The sequence below is a fragment of the Ambystoma mexicanum genome, chromosome 1p (assembly GCF_040938575.1).
Source record: "Ambystoma mexicanum isolate Mex_15411 chromosome 1p, UKY_AmexF1_1, whole genome shotgun sequence".
NCBI classification, from domain to species: domain Eukaryota; kingdom Metazoa; phylum Chordata; class Amphibia; order Caudata; family Ambystomatidae; genus Ambystoma; species Ambystoma mexicanum.
The window spans coordinates 1,488,509,162-1,488,521,878 of record NC_090921.1 but is presented as its reverse complement, the minus strand read 5'-3'; the positions used below and the strand labels follow the sequence as shown (position 1 = coordinate 1,488,521,878).

The following is a 12,717-nucleotide window of genomic DNA, read 5'->3' as shown; positions in this document are numbered from 1 at the left end:
CGCACTGTCTTTTTCTTCCCTGAACATTGTACTGTTCAAAGCAATTGCAATGCAGCTTTAACGAAGGAAGAAGCGACAACCGAACGTCCAACGCGGACGCTGTCAACGTCAACATTCTCGGCATTGAACGAAAAGCGAGCCGCGAGCGTGTCCAACACAAAAACAAAGACGCGTGCTGCAGAATTATCCCCAAAACCAGTGTGAACGAAAGAGAAGCGGCACTCGAACAGCACGGCGCGGACGGCTTCCGATTCAACACTTTACAGGTGAGCCACCGCGCTGGGGCTACGAGGGAGGAAAAATAGACATTTATGACCGGAAGAGATACATTTTATTACAGTGGACCGGAACCCCCCACGTTATAAGGCAGACGGGGCAAGATAACACAAGCCAGTTGTAAACTCAGGCAGAGTCACAAGCCAGTTTAGGAGCTCGTCTTTGCTTGACAGCCACGCAGATCTGGCAAACACAGTTCGAAGCTCGGCGGGCCCAAAGACTGCAGATTTAAAATAATTCCTGTAATATTGTAGGGCGACCACACAGCAAAACCAATTATTTAAATCCAGTAAATCAAGCCTGGGGGTTGCCCAATTTTCCAAAACTGGGCAAGAATGCACCAGTCAACAGTTACCCGGCACGGGCAACAAATAGAACAGGCGCAAAGGACTCGCCGATAACAACGGTTTAACTCCTTGATAAAACCCTTTTTCTTTTCCCTATAGCAGGCATAGAAAAACATGGGGCCCAAACGGAAAACACGGGCACCCCCAACACCGGCGCAGAAGCCCAGATCACCACAACTGCTAGCAGCCATTGAAGCGGCAGAGCACTACGGGTGGGCATGGGTTAGAGAAAACATGTACGGTCTACCCAGGGAAGGAATTACCAGCCCACCCAGCCAGGACGAGGTTTCTGCACCATTAAAAAGGAGAAAAATATCCGAAGACGCCAGAAAAGGTACCAAAAAATTGTCAAAACTATGCGAGAATGTAGCGGAATTACAGCACCTAATGGTAGAAATAAGGGGGAAACAGACGCTGCCCACAAGGGAACCTGGGGCCTCAAACCCCTCCATCGCATTAGAACCTACTATAACGGTTATCAACACACCCGTAACACTACCGATAGCAATCCCGCCACAACAAATACAGCAGTTGCCAATAGCGCCCACAGCTATAAATAGAACAGCCTCCACAACTCCAGCAACTGATCCAACAGGTGCCCTAAAAGCATGGACAACGCCATACACAGACAACACGGGCGCGACAGGGGCACCCGGCAGCAATACAACTGACATTGTAACAATCTGTAATGCACAATTAGAACAAAAAATGAAATCTTTCCAAACAGAGATATTAAATAGATACAAAAGATGCCTGGCATGGAACATTGATACCACAATCAAAGAAGCCATATCGGCCAAAGAATGTATAGAAATCTTTTCCCTACTAGAAGCACAGCGCAAAGGGAAAGACGCTTTCAGAGACCCCAAAAAAATAGAAGAAAAAGCTATTGCCAGAAACGCCCAGGTCGAACAAAACTGGGACAACTGGTTACAGGCTTTTGCCATTTTAGCAACAATATATGAAGAAAAATTCCCCATGGATGGTAGGAAGATCTGGGCATACGTTGCTAAAATAAGGGAAGTAAAAGTAACACAGAGGGGGAAGGCATGGCTTGCATACGACATCAGATTTAGGAGGAGCATGTCAGAAAGGCCGGCCATTGAGTGGGATGAAGTCCAGAATGATTTATACACCCTCAACGCCGAACCCCCCCCAGGAAGAAGATACAATGCATTCTTCTTCCAAAAATAGCAAAAATTCGCAAGTGAGCAAGCCCCATGACAATGATAAATCCAAAAAAGGGGAGCAGCCCTTTCGGAGGAACCAGCCTTGGCCGGCGAAAAATAATTCCCACAGACAGAACAAACAGCAGGCTGTCAAATCCAACATCCCATGCAGACATTTTGGGAAAAACCAGTGTACATGGGGCAAAGAATGCTGGTACAAACACGCCTGCAGAAACTGCAACGGCGACCATGCAGCAAGCAACTGCACCAGACTACCAGCCAAGAAAGAATGATATCCCAGTTTTAGAACCAGGACTAACGCCAATCAACCCGGGCAATTTTAGGTACGCCCTAAACAGCTACCCAGACAAGGACACCAGCAGGATAATATCGCAGGGTTTCCCCAAAGGGTTTTTCATCCCATTTAAGGGCACTGGGTCACAATACATTCCGATGAACCTAAAGTCAGCCAGGGACAACCCCCAGATAGTAGAAACCAAAATCAAGAGAGAACTGCAACTAGGCAGGGTAGCAGGTCCCTGGGTCACCATGCCCCTAAAGGACTATTTAATATCCCCACTAGGCCTGGTCCCCAAAAAAGAACCCGGAAAAATGAGACTAATCCACCACCTATCCTACCCCAAAGGCCATTCTTTAAACGACGGCATCCCACACAGAGAATCCGCTGTATCTTACACGCATTTCCAAAAAGCGGTAAGGCTCATACAAGAGTGCGGCAGAAACGCCTTGATGGCTAAGATGGACATTAAATCTGCTTTTAGACTCTTGCCAGTCCACCCAGAGTCTCAGCAGTGGCTAGGTTTCACTTTTAACAACAAATTCTGCGTAGATAGATGCCTCCCTATGGGGTGCGCAGTATCCTGTGCACTATTTGAGCAATTCAGTTCCTTTTTTCAATGGGCTTTCCTAAAGCAGAGACCAGGGTCAAAAATAGTGCATTACCTAGATGATTTCATGGTCATATGGCCACCAAACTCCAAGGAATGCGGACAGGCTTTAGCAAAACTGGGGCACATGGCAGCGCAGTGGGGAATTCCCCTAGCGAAGGAAAAAACCACCAAACCAGACACAAACATAGTTTTTCTGGGCATCGAAATAGACTCAGCAAAGGGGCTCTGCAGAATACCTAAAACAAAAATATCAGAACTCCTGGCAAAAATACAAAACCTGATAATGAGAGAAAAGGGGACCGTAAAGGAAATACAATCCTTGGCAGGTAGCCTCAATTTCGCATCCAAAATAATACCTCAAGGAAGGATATTTGCCAGAAGCCTGGAGTTCAAAATCAAATCACTCACCAAACCACACTTGCATATCAGGATATGCAGAGAGGTGAAACAAGACCTGGAAACATGGGGAAAATTCATCAGAGATTTCAACAGGTCTTTACTTTGGCGAACGCCTTTAACTACCCGGTCAAACAGGGTCCTATACCCCCACGCAGCTGGGAGCAAGGGGTTTGGAGCCATACTAGACTCCGAATGTGTGGCAGGACACTGGCCCAACTCATGGCAAGCAGCAGGGTGGACAAGAAACATCACCCTACTAGATATATTCCCCATCTGGCTAACAGTACACATCTGGGGCAGGCGACTAGCGAATTCAGAACTTTTGATCTGATCTGGTGCGATAACATGGCTGTAGTGGGCTCCATAAACAGAAGGTCTACGAAATGCCCTCTAGTACTAAAAGTATTACGAGCCATTACAACAGTCACACTACAAATAAACGTTGTACTCAAAGCGAAGCACATTTCAGGGGCAGATAATAACATTGCTGATGCCTTATCTCGTTTCCAGTGGACAAGATTCCGAGAGCTAGCGCCGCACGCCCAAGAACAGATGACACCAATACCAGCAGAATGCTGGGCAATAATGGGAAGACAAGAATAACGGCATCAACGCCAATGCCAAAGAGCACAGGCCAGGATGCCCAACGAAAACCAGGCACCTCTAAAACGGGTGCCAACAACACATCGGCATCAACGCCAGCACCAGAGAGTGCAGGCCGGGATGACCAATACAAAGCAGGCACCTCTAAAACGGGTATATCACACCGGATGGGTAACCCCTAAACCATGGAACTGGGGAACAACTAGGTAGCAAAAAATCCCAAAGGGAAAAGAGTTCGCATGGAAGAGTACTGTATTAGTTTGAGTACTCGATTATAAAAAATATAGAGGCGAAGAAGAGAAGGAAGCCCAGACATACATATTCACATTTTCATTTATTAATTTATTATCATTATAAAATTGCATAATATATATAAACATCAAAACAACAATAAAATAGATGAATCAATTGAAGTATAAAAATTCTTGTCAAATCTCATATCTCAATACATTCAATCGCAGTTTAGTTGCCACAATTCATAACCTTGTATTACTCAAGGTAGAGCATCGCTGTCTCATTTTTAAATTTCATTCAAGAAACGGAATTGCTGTAGAGAGAATGAATAGTTAGCAATTGGATAAAGTACTAAATGCCACCAAGTGCTAAGTTCCAAATTGTTAACCAAGAAATAAAGTGCTGAATGCAAAAAAAGTGCTAAGTGCCTACTGTGCATACTGTACATATATGATCTTCAAATTACTGTGCATACTGTACATATATGATCTTCAAATATCAAGACAGTTTCGGCGAATTCAACCTATCTGGCTCAATTAAGTGAGCCAGTAGTCGCCTTCTTCAGGGCGCACTAAATGTTGCAAATATGAACCTAGAACATACTAATGCTTGAATTTTGATCTATCATTCAGTAGTTCCCACAGGTAAAATCTTTGTACAATTCATAAGGGCTTGATTGTAGATCTGGAAGTCTGTTGGAGACATTGACCCTAGGTTGGTCCAAAGGTGGTGCCGAAAAATATATTTGTTTCGATCCGCCACCCAAGCTGGACTGATGATGCAAGTGAATTTACATCTTAAAATGTTTCAAAATCTTAAACGAGGCCGCAATAGACTCCAATCTGCAACAGGGTCGAGAATATTCCAAGTTTTTAAATCTTAAATGGTGTGTGATCGACCCGGTCGGAGAGACCAACAATTCCAGAACCCGTAGATGAAAAACCATAGGTGGAAACCCCGGAATACGTCTTCTCTCTCGCCTCTAAGGGCGGCCGCTGCCCTTAGAGGCGAGAGAGAAGACGTATTCCGGGGTTTCCACCTACGGTTTTTCATCTACGGGTTCTGGAATTGTTGGTCTCTCCGACCGGGTCGATCACACACCATTTAAGATTTAAAAACTTGGAATATTCTCGACCCTGTTGCAGATTGGAGTCTATTGCGGCCTCGTTTAAGATTTTGAAACATTTTAAGATGTAAATTCACTTGCATCATCAGTCCAGCTTGGGTGGCGGATCGAAACAAATATATTTTTCGGCACCACCTTTGGACCAACCTAGGGTCAATGTCTCCAACAGACTTCCAGATCTACAATCAAGCCCTTATGAATTGTACAAAGATTTTACCTGTGGGAACTACTGAATGATAGATCAAAATTCAAGCATTAGTATGTTCTAGGTTCATATTTGCAACATTTAGTGCGCCCTGAAGAAGGCGACTACTGGCTCACTTAATTGAGCCAGATAGGTTGAATTCGCCGAAACTGTCTTGATATTTGAAGATCATATATGTACAGTATGCACAGTAATTTGAAGATCATATATGTACAGTATGCACAGTAGGCACTTAGCACTTTTTTTGCATTCAGCACTTTATTTCTTGGTTAACAATTTGGAACTTAGCACTTGGTGGCATTTAGTACTTTATCCAATTGCTAACTATTCATTCTCTCTACAGCAATTCCGTTTCTTGAATGAAATTTAAAAATGAGACAGCGATGCTCTACCTTGAGTAATACAAGGTTATGAATTGTGGCAACTAAACTGCGATTGAATGTATTGAGATATGAGATTTGACAAGAATTTTTATACTTCAATTGATTCATCTATTTTATTGTTGTTTTGATGTTTATATATATTATGCAATTTTATAATGATAATAAATTAATAAATGAAAATGTGAATATGTATGTCTGGGCTTCCTTCTCTTCTTCGCCTCTATATTTTTTATAATCGAGTACTCAAACTAATACAGTACTCTTCCATGCGAACTCTTTTCCCTTTGGGATTTTTTGCTACCTCTAAAACGGGTGCCAACAACACATTGGCATCAACGCCAGCACCAGAGAGTGCAGGCCGGGATGCCCAACAAAAATCAGGCACAACAACAACGGGTGCCAACAACCTCACAGGCTTCCTAACAGAGATGGCAGAGAGGGCGGTGGCAAGCACCACTGCAACGCAGTACAGTAAGTGTTTGCAAACAGTATTTAAGGCCACAGGTGTAAACCACATAGAACTTATAATGATTAAAGATATAGAAGTATTTTTAAAATGGGCCCGGGAACAAGGTTTCAACAGGGATTGGGCAAAAAGACACCTGGTGGCAATTTCATACTTTACAAAAATACGGGGCGATTCAGACCCCACCCAGAACACCTTCATCTCTTACGCAATGAAGGGATGGGGCAGAATAGAGGGTCCACAAGTGGACACCCGCCGACCCCTTGATTTCAGCAAACTGGTGCAGATAACAAGCCATTTAGAAGCCATATGTTGGCACCCATACGAGATAACGTTATTTAAAACAGCTTTTTTCCTAGCCTACTTCGGGGCTTTCCGGGTAGGAGAACTCATCGCTTCCAGCACCAAGGCCACAAACGGCCTGGGCGTCATGGAAATCGGGGTGAGGCAGGAGAGTGTAAACATAGAAATGCAACAGTCGAAAACGGGTGCAAAAAGAACCATCAATATTTGTTGCATTGGTGAGGCAACAAACTGCCCGGTTTGCATCACCAACCTCTATTACGCGCAAAGACCCAATGTAGGGGGGAGTTTTTTAATCCACAAGGATGCATCGGCCCTAAGCCGCTACCAATTTAAAGGAGTGCTGATAAAAGCAATCAGCAGAGCAGGTGGGATCCCAAACAATTCGGCACTCATTCATTCAGGATAGGTGCCGCCACTGCAGCATGGCAAGGAGGTTTAGCACCGCAACTACTAAAAAACATAGGGGGATGGAAGTCAGACTGTTATAAAAGATATATCAGACCAAAATTGATATAGCCTTCCGCCCTAAAATGTTCTTTCTTTTCCCCACCTCCCACCACCACAGAAACAACAGGCGAATCGAGGACCACACTACGATCAGCATGGATAGTTGGCCACTCATTCGTTTTCAGGACAGGCAGATGGGCAGAAGAGACCAAAGAAGGGCCACCTTTCAGAAACACCATTACTTCATGGTGGGGATACAGAGGCCTACGCTGGGCTGACGTCCACGAAACACTAGGAGAACCCGTGGCATACAGGGACCCCCCAGAATTCCTGATCATCCATCTACGGGGCAACAACCTAGTTAACACAGCTAGACACATCCTATGCGAAGAAATCTGCTCCTCCCTAGCCGGCATCACGCACAACTGGAGGGGGACAGAAATATACTTCTCAGCCATCTTACCAAGAAAGAAATGGCTAGGGGCCAACTGCTACAAATCTATAGACATATCCGGAAGAAAACTGAACAGGACGATAGAGAGATTCTGTATGACAAGAGGACTGAGTTTCATAAAACACCCAGCCAGTACACTAGGCAACCCAGACCTTTTTCTTCACGACGGCACCCATCTGTCTAGCCAGGGCATGGAGCATTTCTTTCGGGAAATCAATACAACTCTTGCTCACAGTGGCTGTCTCTAGGGCATACTCTTGGGGGAACACGGTCAGCCGGGAACCTGCCCGTGTGTGGCGGCACGGGTCGAGGGGGTAACCTCAGGACCCGGAGCCCAAAAGTATGATACCATCATGATATGTGATATTGTTATTGTCATAACCCATATCTGTACAATAAAATCCTACGGCCTTTTATTGCCAACACTTGAAAAAAGTTGTGAGCCTATCATTATGGATGAGGGTTTGGGGTTCGGCCATTACTAATGCATGCAAATGGGTTCAGCAGTTATGGGCAATGCTGCATGGGCATCCCACAAGCGAGGCAGGGTAACTGCTGTTACCATTGGCAGCTGGGAGAGGGGCAGCCCCGACATCCCTGTGCCTGCTCCTCTCCTTCCTGCTACAGAGACACGCAGTCTCAGCAGCACAAAAGCCACGGAAGGGTAAGGTGCGAACAGTCATCGCACCCTTCCTCCAAACAGCAAGGTGCTAAGCACCATAAGGGAAACAACCGTCAGGCAGGGCCCAGGTTCAAAGATCTGCCCCCACCAGGGGGTCAGACAGTCGGCTATCTGGCCGGGGGCTGCGACAACAGCAGCCCCCACCACATACACAACAAAGACCCAAGGCCTCCCTGGGTCCTATAAATGAGAGCATCATGCTCAGAGTAAACACAATCTGTTTGTGAACCCTGAACGGGGACCCAAGCAAACAGGAGGTACACTGTTTACTCAGTGTCTTCCAAATCTTCTTGCTTCTTTACCACAGAACCCGCCCACCCTACAAAAAGGGGAGAAGAACAAAAAGAAGTACAAGGCACTGTACGGTGCCCACAACAAGTCGTGGGACACAAGAAGGCGGCACGGGTCCGTGGGGGTAACCTCAGGACCCGGTGCCCAAAAGTATGATACCATCATGATATATGATATTGTTATTGTCATAACTCATATCTGTACAATAAAATCCTACGGCCTTTTATTGCCAACACTTGAAACAAGTTGTGAGCCTATCATTATGGGTGAGGGTTTGGGGTTCGGCCATTACTAATGCATGCATATGGGTTCAGCAGTTACGCCATTGCCATTAGTTCTCCACTGGCGGCTGCAGAGTTTCTTCATTAGCGAACAGTGTGAAAAGTCTGAGCGCTGCTGTGTGAAATCCGGCCAGCCGTGGCTTGGCGCGGAATGAAGCAGTAACACGCAGACTGCTCCCTGACCAGTGATAAACTCGGCAATGTTTGCTGTTCTTGTTTATACTTCTAGTGCATAGATAGGGAGGGCTCTTAGCTGCAGAGCACGCAGCCATGCACGAGCATATCAGAATGGAAGGTTAAAGGGAAGTCGAATTGGGATCCAAGGGAGTGATCTCCTTTTTTCACGCAGTTATCATATTTTTATAAAGTGCTTCATGTGGGATTCCTCACACTTCTAAGCACTGCAATGGCAGGTGTTCTTGCCCAATATAATGGCACTCAATTCATCAACTTTCGAAAGGCGGAGATGAGCCCGTATTGACTAATATCTCAGCATGTGAGGTATTAACTTCATCACAGAAACAATGGCCCGAGCATGACATCTTCTTGAGATTCGGAAGCACTTAAGAACCTGTTTCGATACACTGATATCACTGACATTAACAGAATATAAACATGTAAGAGTCGTGGATAACCTCGTGGATAAAACAAGCTATGATTATTATCGTATATTATACCAAGTGTAAGCGTTCATAATAATCCTATAATCATAGAACTAGGTGAGTATGATATCATCAAGTACTTGTGAAACCATCACATGCTAATGAGGCAGTGTTTTCAATGCCCTCGCCACCCAAAGTAACCTTACCAAGTAATGGCCTCAGCCCTGTCCCACCACTACACCCAAGGACCATTTCTGACGCTCGCCTGAGACCCATGCCCCTTAAGGCCCATTGCGTCGCAAGGCCCATCCCTACTCCAGCTCTTTTTCATTCCTTTGCCCTGCTTGACCTAACCCCCATGCCTGCGCGGAGGCCCTTGACTACGTCTAGACCCCTCCCTCCCCAAGGCCCATCTCTGCTCCTAGCCCATCATCACCAAAACTCATTCCTACTCTAGGGCCTATTTGTGATACAGGCCCTGTGCCCAGGTGTAAGCCCCTTCCTGCCTGAGGCCTCCCCCGCTCAGAGGCCCATCCCTACTCACGGGCCCATACTCACCCAAAATCCTGTTTTACTCCACACTGGGGTCAGAACTTGGGGAGAATGTTACATGCTCGGCCATCTCAAAATGTCCAATTATTGCAATTTCCACTGCATTGATATATTTCTATTAATCTCAACTGGAGTTATTTTGTTCTTTTCTGTGGAATTGTTTATTTTGCTACCATAAAGTATAACATGCTCTCGAAATGAACAACACATGCTCTCGAAATGAACAACACAAAAGTCACCTCAGAGTTCTGTGACTGGATAAAGCATGAGGTCAGCATTCCTGTGTGTTAGTGGCCACAGAACTCATGTGTGACTGGTGTACTACGTGATTGTAGAGTGTGGTGTACACAAATGTGTACATTCTTATTATGACTAAGAGAAAATCGATAAGATGATTTGCATTGAGAATGATGTTTTGACAGCACAGCACATGAGGTGAGAGCCATTGATAACAGGCTCTGGAAAGTTCTTTTGAACACATGGCAGTCCTCTAAAGCCCTTTTCACGAATTCTGCTCCAGGCAAACTGATATATTGCGGGCCTTATCATCATCATCTTACAGGCAAAGGCATGTCCAGGCTCCCAACATTGGACGGCCACCCCAGCAATGCACTATATAGTGTAAAGCCTCACATCCACCCACATGTAGACTAAAGTAGCCCAATGCCAGCCCACAGCTTCCCTGACCTGACAATAAACAGCAACCATTGCAAACCCGTACACATACACCTCACACGCCCGGCACAAAAGTCGCAGCAATTCTCTCGCCTCGCCGCACCTCTTTACATAACATGCAGCTAATTCCCCTCTACACTGTTCATCGTTCATCGCTCAAGCAGGGTCTGATTGGGGCATCACATTGTCTCGGGCACCAACCAAGAAAGTGTCCCACAGTGGCACATGGGAATTCATTCTTTTTGTGACGCTGTTTGAATAGTACCCAAGGGCGAGGTTTTTGATAAAATGTCATGCAAATTGTACATTTTAAAGAATATTTTTTCAGCAACAGTGGTCAAAACTATTAGCCGTATAGTGAAGTAACTCATCAAACTGGCCCACATTGGCCAAAAAATTGCCCACTTTGACCCAAAAAACTGGCCCACACAAGCATTGTGCGTTTTTGGTTCGGCCATGGCCCTATTGCCCTATAAGCAAGTCCGAGCCGGCGCTCGTGTGATAACACACTCACACCATGACCCCTCACCGCTTCCGGGGACAGCAGCTCGGGCCCGTGTAGCTGATGGCATGTAGGCCAGCTCGCAAACCACAACGCCTGTTTCACTGCGTCACCCGCAGTTCGGCTGTGGAAAGATCAGTCATCACCCCCTGTAACACACAGCACCGACCACTGGCTCCGTACAATTCACACCACAATTTCAAACTGCGTTTTGTCCTGCACTGCTACCCACTTTGGCAAGCTGTGCCGCACTATGTCGATATCTCAAGACATCCACTCATTCGCTTGTAGGGAATCTTGTGCTCGGATTGGACGGTACCTCCGGACCTAACAACAACCCTGCACTGGTCCCTTTGCACTCCTGCAGTATCTGAAACAGAAAGGGGGAGTCCTACCTCACAAAACAATGCGGTGTACCATATTAGTTCTGCTTTATCCTATGCGGTCTGGAGGCACACGCTTACCCAAGACTTCTGACTGGTGTCATGTATGGGATCGGGTCACGCTATGCAAGATATGCAACTATATGTTATACATACTAACTCTCAACCACCGACCAGTACCGGAGGCAGCTTTTGGTGCCATGGTGCGGCCAATAGGGCACCAGCGGGAGGCTGCAGGGCGCACTGGGCACCAGGGGGGAGCCGGGGGCGGCGGGGAAGTGAACAACCCCCTAGTCCCCCCACTCCCTACTCTCCCTGGCTCCGCCACTGTTACCTACCATAACCGACTCCGACTCCCACATAACTTAACAGCAGCGCCCTTCCTCCACACAACAGGCATTGCAGTGGCACACATCAATCACACATAAAGGGCCTAATTCACTGGAGCTTTTTGTAATGACAAAACCCCATTGGCAAATGCTGTGTGAATGAAGCCCCGAAACTCCGAATTCCCTTACTGGCCCCTTCCACACGGCCTTACACTGAACACGCAGGCGGGCGAGGGCGTCCAGCTTGCTGCACCAATCCCCAAGCAGATCCCCTCCAATTAACCGATCCATAATCCATATATGTATGTATAGGCTGCAGCCAAGATAAACCTATACAGGATGCATATGTACAGCATACCTGTCCATTGATCTATATATAATGAACCTATACAACATACACATGTATTTATCTACCATACACTAGCGATATATAGCCAGGAACATTTCAGTCAAGCTGTTCTTACGTATGCAATAACCTGTATACTATGCATGCACAGGTGTAAAAGGATCTATGGTCAGCCCGCCCCAGCTGTTGCATCTCCAGCATCCAATGGACAGAGCTCGCCCAGGGCAATGCCACGTACACACCTCCAAACCTGCTAACAGTGTCGGCTGTGGTCTAGCACACCTCTGGAGGTCCTCTGCTCGCTGCCAGAATGATGAAAAACGAGCTTATTTGGGATTCCTTTTTGCTCATGGAGGTCGACAGGTTTCTTTTGGAAAAAGTTTTTGACGAGCGATTTGTTTTTATGGCACGCACTGAAATGTGCCCCGCCGGCTCTTGCCGTGCTCTCTGCACTGCACCTGTTTACTCCCTCGCCTGCCCTCTGGCGCAGTCAGCAGTCGCACTGTGCGTCTGCCCTTCACCTCCCTCCAGAGCACGCCAGAGAGAGCAGGAAATACAATTTCCCTTTGTGCGCGCGCCTTTCTCCTTATTCTTCTGGTCAGCAAGCGGGCTGTCAATAACAAGCCCGGCTTTCTTTGGAGCTGCAAAATTCCACCATTTCCGTCGAAATGTCAACACGTGGGCGTGGGATATGTTACTGTATATGTTAGCAAAACTTGTAGGGCCCACATTTTTTAATGAGACAGGA

The 12,717-nt window shown here is 46.4% G+C and overlaps 1 protein-coding gene across 1 annotated transcript in view; it reads right to left on the bottom strand.

Annotated features, from left to right (window-relative positions):
- Nucleotides 1–12,443, bottom strand: part of HAPLN2 (hyaluronan and proteoglycan link protein 2) — a 342,449-nt gene extending 330,006 nt beyond the window's left edge. Inside the window, exon 1 of the mRNA XM_069607159.1 lies at nt 12,212–12,443. The gene's annotated coding sequence lies outside the window, so the exon portion shown is untranslated. The remainder of the gene's footprint in view (nt 1–12,211) is intronic.
- Between the last annotated feature and the right edge of the window lie 274 nt (nt 12,444–12,717).